Here is a 9,055-nt window from a genome sequence, read left to right as displayed (position 1 = left end):
TAAGATGAAGAAGGGTAAGGGGCATTGGCGGCGGAAGTCAACATTTTAGGGGGAACCACCAAAATTAACTGAGAAATATTAAGGGGGACGCAGGAAACAAAATTGACCCCCCCCCCCAAAAAAAAAAGGTTATCAACAAAAAATTTAGGGGGGATTGTCCCCCACCTCAAATTTGGGGAGGGGGGACAAGTCCCCCCCCCGCTTCCGCCGCCTGTGGTAAGGGGTGCATAGAGAGGAGAATGGGTAAAGGGGGTGGAGCTGAAATTAGGAGAGATTAAGATTAAACGGGGGCCAAAGAGATAGGTGAGAGAATGGGGGGGGGGGGGGGTCGGGACAGTCGAGAGGAGAGAGGTAGAGCCAGAGAGACATAGACGTGAAGAGAAAGTTGAGAGAGGTTCAGACAGGAATGTTTAATTAAATGAGAATGTCAAACCAGGTAGCAGACTTGTTTGGGCTAGTGGCATGGGAAACCAAATATATATTTCAAATCCAGTATATCGATTTCAAGAATAAAACGGGTATATTTTTTTAGAATCGGCATTATAAGGGTACGGGTTACCGCAATGACTGATAAATAAACAGGAACGATGTGCACAGACAGATTCACGGCCCTGCCCCCTTCATACCATCTGTAAAGCATATACCTTTCTGAGGAATGAATGTGTATACCTATTTCATTTATTTATCATTCGTTCTTCAGCTGGTGTTAAGGTATATTTAGACGAAAATACGGCGCTAGTTGTTTAAAATCTTGGGCATATCAAAATTGAATTTGCGGCCGTTAGTTTCAAGTTCTGACTGAAATTGTAAGAGAGGCGCAGTTAGCGGTATCTGACAGGAGCACCAGGAATAAATGTAAGACGATACCTTTTCTCAGCATCCCCCCCCCCGACAATAATAGGGGAAACGCACCCCTCCCGCATCCCCCAATTTAATCATCAGACCCGAACTAACATCCTATACGAGCGACCAAATACCTCATCGGTCGCTTTGGCGTATCCATTAGTCCAACCTACTATCAATACTTCGCTTAATTAGCGGCACGAATGAATAGTTGCCATGTACACTTCGGAAATACATTCAACCTATAACGCTCGCCTCAATTGAAGCAAACCAAACATTTTACCCCCAACCTTATGCAATCGCTCGCTAAAAGCATACCAATCTTCCTAAAAGCGCGCTAATTGGCGAGAGCAGGCGGAACAGTTTCATTAAACAGTGTCCCCTTGTGGTCTTTGGTTCATTAGCGCTCCCGCCCCACTCGTGGTAACTTGCTCACTCCTGAGCCCGATTGCATCTCTGTAATTTTAAATATCGAGGGGGAAGGAGATGGATGGCTCCGAAGCGACAGGGAACGTTACAACCACGACGGGACAACTGGCACCAGAAAGTGTTGTATACATCATTACTATTGTCCTTTGCGTGATTTTGAACACAGTGGTTCTGACTGTAATTCGGCACCAAACCGAACTCCAAGACCACATGAGGGTTCTTCACAACATAATGGCTGCTTCAGACATGAGTTTTGGGATCAGTTGGAGTATTTGGCATCTTCTCTGGTTTACAGTCGAGAGCAAAGAAGCCTGCGAGGTCATAAGTCTGACGTTCTCTTTCGCCTACCAAGTCTCAAACTCGATGGCAATGGCGTCACGGTGCGGGATCAGTTTAAATCTCTATGTACTCGTCACAAAACCATTGCGGTATTACAATATTGTCACCAGGAAACGATTTTCCTTAGCGGTGACGTTGACTGTTTTCACCATCTTCTTTTCGTGCGGCATCTATTTTCCAATCCCCGGCAGTCCGTTCATGACTCTTCTAGAAGATCGTTGCTTCAACAAAGATCTCAGCGCGAAATCCAACTGGCCATCGGCGATACATACATTTTACCAGATATTTCCAGCTTGTGCGACGCTGATACTCACCTCAATCATCAATATCAGATTACTGCTCATTGTTCGTCAAAAAACAAAAGCGGTAGAGGCAACACTAAACCTACCCAAGGACACGGAAGTTAACAATAATTCCAATTTCTCTGAAGATCCACCCGTAAAGACAAAGAATAAGCCCGTTCGGACACTCAAAGCAGTCATCGATAAAAGGATTTCTAGAAGACGTTTCAAAGGTTACCTCACGGTCATAATCATGTCCGCAACCTTTTGCGTCTTATGGACGCCTCATGTTATCTACTATGCCATGGATATTGATGACTATTACGTTGTAGTTCTGGACAAATTTTCCGCAAGCAATACATGGGTACAGCCTGTCCTTTATTTGCTAATAAACTCGGAGGCTAGACGATTGAGCTGGAGGTTTTTAAAACACACCCGTTGTTGTAAAAATTGAGAATGATATGAATAATTTGTTTCAAGGGAAAATGTTCCTTCCAACGATATCATCATTTTCGAGAAAGACCTGCTGACTCGCAGTGGAGGAGGTTGCCATCCAGGTTCTGAACTGTCTGTGTTTCTTGTTAAGCAAATGTGGATTACCCCAGGGATCCTTCTTCGACCCTGTGCTCTTCAATCACGTTACTATCTACCTCATTTATTTTACTGACCATAACCTTAGCATCCTTCCCACTTTGGTTCTGTTCATTCTGCTCAAGAGGTTCATTGCAGCTGACAAATGAATTTGGAAGAACAAAATGCTGCGATTGTATAGAGATATTTTTTTCTTCAGATTTCCCCAATTACTTTTTCAGATTGTTCCCAAACAGAAGTTCTCTATAACGAATGGTCAGTTCTCGAGATCATCTTTTGGTCTTATCAACAAGTCCCCCCAAAAGGAAGAGTATACGCTCTTAATACTGAGGTATTTCATTTTATGTTGACATTGTTTAGAGTCAAAATTTCTCTCCCCGACGAATAAATACGTTGAAATCATGTTTACACCTGTAATGAGTACGTTTTGTAAGTTTCTTGGAAACTCCTGCATGCATGCATGCAGCGTCTCGCACAATCCATATGGTGAATCCATATGGTTTTATCAATGCGGGAGAGCAGCAAATTGCTCCAATTTTTAAAACAAAATGACAAATTGTTGGGAAGATATTATACAACATCGCCCAAAACTGACATGTTAAACAAAGTTTATCAACTTGAACATGCTGGAAGAGGCGTTAAAAAAGGTCGGTTATATCGATATCAGGGCTCCGTAACACAAAGGTTTGCGATGGATTGCAAATATGAGGAACCGCACTGATTAGTTTCTGGTAAGTATTTTAAACCAAATGCGCGTCAAACATTGACGTTGATTGGTCAGATCATTTGTGTTACGGAGCCCTGGAGGGGCAACGTCTTTTCTGCTTTAGTAATTCAATTCGCAAATCATTTTGCCCCCCCCCCATTCACCACTGAGGCAATTAGCTGTGTTTAATTTCCAAAGTCTTAAGTTTTTAATGCAATCAATGTTTTCACTTTGTACGCTTAAAGCTCACCTTAAACAGTCTGTTTGTCAATTTATTTGAAGTATCAAGCAGAACCTCTGCTATAGGCTGCATGGTATCAACGTTTTTATTTAAAATGTAAGTAAAACAAAAAAAATTGTATTGTAAAATGGCATTAAAATAGAGTGTGTCCCCTCTTTAGAGATTGTAGAGACTGAGGACCTTTCTTTTTTGCTTGTGAAATTTTTTTTCAGTTACGAAATATCTTTAATTTGTGGTTGAAAAACAACTTTTTTTTTGTTTGTCAATTTTTCGGGTACGATTTGTGGTTGAAATCCTTTTTTTTGGGGGGGGGGCTTGTCAAAATTTTCCTCTGAAAAATTTACCCCCCCCCCCTTTTTTGAAAATCCTGGATCCGCCCCTGAGTAAAGTACTAAAATGAGAGAAAAGATGTGCTATATTGTTTCTGTGACTTCCGTCTTGACTGCCTGTAAGATTCGGTGTAAACAACTAAATCATTTGAGTTTCGAGAGCTTTTCAATAGTTTGCGACACCAAACACTAATATATCTATAAAAAAACTGAGACAGACATAGGGGCGCCCGTATTCTGAAGTCGGGTTGAACTTAAACTCAGGTTTAAAGTTGTGGTTTAAGTATGGAAAGCCCAAAGTATCAAAATTTTAATTAAGTTGTATGTTTCTTAATGTTTACTTTGCTCTTTCCTGATTCATCGATTGAAGACAATCATTTATATATACTTTCTACACAATTATACATGATTTGAGAGCTGATTGAGTTGAAGTATGATGTCTCTATACTGTTAGTGATTTATGTAGCAATTGGCTGTCCATACTTAAACCACAACTTTAAACCTGAGTTTAAGTTAAACCCGACTTCAGAATACGGGCCAGGGAGTCTTCGCAAACGCTTTCTGGAACGTAGAGAATCTATTGTCAAATGCCCTTCATGACAATGACGTCTTTGTCGAGGGTTGGTGAATCAAAACAGTACTTTCGTCCGTGACTCTAGAAAAACGACATATTTGTGATTTTCGTCAGCTCTGGAACGTCGGGTGAATCTGCTGTTCCGATTCCCCAACCCTCGACAAGGACTTCGTTGTGATTTGACTTGTATTGTCAATGTATTTGCTGCGTGTTAGGATTCGTTCTGCGTCACATCTCTTATACAGGATGTTAACATAAGATCTGTGATCGGGTCATCGAGGGGCTGGTTGCAGAAAGAGTTGCGTTTAAACGCAAATCAAAATATCAAGCGAAAGTCCCGAATACGGGTGCTTCTTTGGCTGAAAATCAAGTTGCGCAAGATTTTTTGAGTTGCGTTTGATCGCAACTCTTTCTACAAAGGTTGCCTGGTCATTTCTACATGATGTTGACATGACGTAATGTTTTTATGTACATCTAGGTGATATTTGCATATTTGCCTGTATTCTAACTCTGGTTTAAGTTAAACTATGGTCTGAAGTTGTGTTCAAAATAATGGATAACAAATTGTGACACCAGTTTCGAACACTAGAGGTTCAAAATGTTTAAAATCATCTAGGAATTTGCTGTGGATCACTCAGTCAGACTGCAGGTCCCAAGAAAGTGGCTTCTTTCATCCAAGTGATATTCATGACTTGAGATGTTTTGCATATTTAATGAGCTTGATGCGGACCAAAACACCTCTTTTCATTCAGTCATTGCTGCTCTAATTGTGCATCGAATTTCATGAATTTGGTACCATTATAAAGAAGAATCATTCTTTCAGGTCATGTGTTTGGATTTATTCAAAGATTATGTAATATAGGTTAAAATTTTGATCTAAAATATGCTACAAAATAAATATTTTCACCTGACAAAAGCTGCCTTTTTCACAATTCATTTTTGTTTGAGCCCATTAAGAAATTATTTTTATATCATGATAAAGCTGAATATGTATGCTTTGAAATGATATAGGTTTCAAAATAAGAATTGGTTTAATCGGGTCAAGATCACACTTTTCATTTGCCAAGTACATAAAGCAGTTTAAAAACAAGAATACTGCACTCTGATTGGTCAAAGAGACCACACAATGGCAAATTCCAACGGTTCCAGTGCCTGGGTTCGTGGGAAGGTCACACTTCCCATGTGGTAATCTCCTCAAATACCCCGCGCCTGTTGTTCTGTGAACCGTATCCAGCCAATCAGAATTTCTGATTTCATGCAAGTACAAATGTCAGAAATCTCGTCTTGTACCTTGGTGGGGAAAGTGTGATCTTGACCCGATTAAAAGGTGCCGTATATCAAGAGTGGCATTGTGAGAAAGTATAGAAGTTCAGCTTTATGTGATATAGATATCATCGAGGCTCAAAATAAAAAGTTTTGCACAATTTGCAAAAGAAAACAGAGGAAGAAAATTCAGTTTTGAGGCACATTTTCAGGCCCGAAATTTACTTATTGAACATATTATATACAAAATAAATAACCAGTATGATAGAGTAACTGTTACTCTATCTGATGGTGCAATAATATTTCATTTAACTTAAGGTTAAAACAGGTAAATTCTTAGAGAAAGAAAATCTCACGAATCACGAGATTTTGCAAGGAAGAGGATTCAACCACGAGATGAATCTGGCCTTTTTGCTCATTAGTATAGGGACCTGCGGTCTGGCTGCACTAAAAACGTTCTTATTTGAATTATACTCTAACTCAAACACACAATTCCGGCCAACGACAGGTGTCACTCACCAACAGAATCAATTGAGTGTACGGCACACATTTTCCTAATGTAGAGAGTTTGATTTGGCATACATTTTTATTTCTCTAATGCAAAATAAAAAAGTCATTACCATGTGTTGTCGAAATACAAATGGCGCTCATTACTTTGAAAAAATTAATGGTTCAACTTAAAGAGAGAGGGGGGGAGATGGTGGGGATAAAGACCACGTTGCGTCAGGGGTGGCGCTAGGGGTGGGTGAGGGGGTGTGAGATGACCAAAAGGTGACACGGTTTTACCAATTTAATAATAGTTGTATTACACAACTCTGATAATTATCTCTTTTTGATAATCTTCTTTTTCATTTCTGCCTGCTCTATACTCTTTTATAGATATACATGTATAAAATCGAATTATTATTATCATTATTATAATGCTTTTCTGAGATGTACGTACATAAGAGAATTGTTTGGAACTATTTGCACATTAGATTGAAGAGAGCAACATACACAGTAAAAACGCTGTTTAAGATTTTATACAACGCTGTTTACTATATGAACCTTACAGTATTTGTTTAACCTTTTAAACAATCATGTTTAATTGATTGACGATTAGATATTGAAAATTAAACTTTGTTGCTTGAGATTTAAACAGTTGTTTAAATTGTTTAAATAATTACTGTAAGGTTCATATAGTAAACAGCGTTGTATAATTTATCTTTTTACTGTGTAAGACACTGCTTATCGCACTGAATTAAAGGGAATAACACGCGTTCTTACAAAATTAATAAGTTACATCTGTTCAAGAAAACATTGAAATCGAGGAAGGTTGAATTCCCAAATAAACATGGGAATCAACAAAATGATATCGAGACACCTTACGATTCAATTTGGAGAAGTCTGCCAAACAAAAATATAAAAAATAAATTTCTCCCCTCTTTTTCAATCTTCGGGAAACCTTTGAGATTGTTTGTCGTGGATGATTTTTAAATTTCTTCGTCGATAGGCCTAAAGGCAGATTTTATCTGACATTTCGACATAGTCTTTCGACATTCATGATGAGTAGGAACGAGACACTTCTTACGACTTGATAAAGATACGTTGCAAAATATTAACATGAATTCTGATGACCGATGACAGCATCCCCCCCTCTTCATAGGGCCATGACTGACGACGACAATGGCATGTGGAAAAAATCAATTTACTGCCACTGTCAATATTAAAAGTAAATAACCTCATCCATCAATTTCTCATTAAAACAGGAGAATATGCGTGCAACCTGCACCTAAGTGTTTAATTTGCACCTCATACGTGTAAGTTTACTTCCATAGGCCCATTTGTGGAATAATTTTTTTCTTTTTACAAACGTTTTCTCGAAATGAAGGAAGATCACAATCACCCGTGGAGAGCCTCGTGGCAAAGGGCATCATCAATCGGGATTGTCGCCACGATCTTCAAACCACCTCTAACAGTCAAGTATTTACCCAAGTGTCTTGATATTGCTAGGATTGTGCATTTTAGCATGGATCCTTCAAATATTGCGCACATTGTGACATTAACTTTCTGCTTGATTTTGAATACTGTCGCCCTCGTAGTACTGTGGCGCCAAAACAGCTTCAAGAGCACATGCCGGTCATATACAACATCATGGCCGCATCGGAATTGGCGCAAGCTTGAGTGCGTGGCACTTTGTGGTTCTCAGTAGATAGCAAAGACTCCTGCAAGATTATAGCATGGTTTTTCATTTGTCTATTAAGTCTCGTTTCTCATTGCAATGGCATCGGTCTGTGGCATTAGATTAAACGTCTCCATTCTCGTCACGAGGCCGTTACGATATTACACACTGGTAACCAGAAAACGGTTTCGCCTTACCGTAATAATAGACAAAATCATAACTATTAGTCTGGGGCCCGTTGCATATAACTTTTTACCTGAGAAAACTCTGGTTATTTTTACCGGAGTTTTTGCCCTGTGTTAAAGTCAATGGCAGAAATCAGACTAACCTTAGTTTTCAGTTTTTACCAGAGTTTTCTCAGGCAAAAAGTTTTATGCAACAGGCCCCTGTTGTGTATATTTGCCTATTCCTGACAGCATATTCATGAAGCTTCTGATACAGCGTTGCATCATGAAGGAAATGAATGCGAAACCACACTGGACATCAACGGTGCACACAATCTTTCAGATTTTCCCATTTGTGTAACATTCGCCTTAAAGGCATGGTCACACCGCCCGAGCGTTGTTGGAGAGAAAAAATTCATCACCGCTCGCTACCGTTTACCATTTTCGATTTCGTTTGTTTTTTTTCTTCTATTTTTGTTTCCGATTTTTTCCCAAATTTTGTTAGCGAAATTCGACCCTCTCTCCCTACCGCTCCACGACCGCTCCAACAACGCTCGGGCGGTGTGACCAGGCCTTAACGTAAGCAATCAACATCAGGTTACTGGTCATCATGCGGCAAAAGACCAAAGCCGTTACCAACTTCTAGACGGTCCAAGGTAGACAGGAATAACCGTCGTTTCTGGGGATTTATTCAACAATTTCTGACATGGTGAGTGGAGCCAACGTAGTTCAGCGGAACAACCAAAATACAGAGACTGAAGCTTTTGGTCTAGTCCAACTTTGCGCCTTCATCCTTGCAGACAACACAGCTCACTTTGATGCGGGACAAAGACACGAAAAGGCAAGGCGTGTGCGTACCCACCAAGCTCTGAAAGGTCACCTGATTAAAAAGCAGTCTTCATGGCGGATGAAAGGATACCTCACTTTTATAGTGCTCTCTGCTTCTTTTTGTCTCCTCTGGACTTTCCATGTCATCTACTACTCCTTCGACGTCCATCACATGTATCTTCTAATTCTTGATTAATTCTTGATGATTAGTAGCACCTAAATAACGCCCATTATCTCCATACTGAAGAACACCGAGGCCAGGCGACTTTGCGCCAAGTTTTATACGATGTGGCTGGCAATATTAAT

The sequence above is a fragment of the Lytechinus variegatus genome, chromosome 4, assembly GCF_018143015.1.
Source record: "Lytechinus variegatus isolate NC3 chromosome 4, Lvar_3.0, whole genome shotgun sequence".
Taxonomy (NCBI): Eukaryota; Metazoa; Echinodermata; class Echinoidea; order Temnopleuroida; family Toxopneustidae; genus Lytechinus; species Lytechinus variegatus.
Note: the sequence above shows the minus strand (reverse complement) of the source record.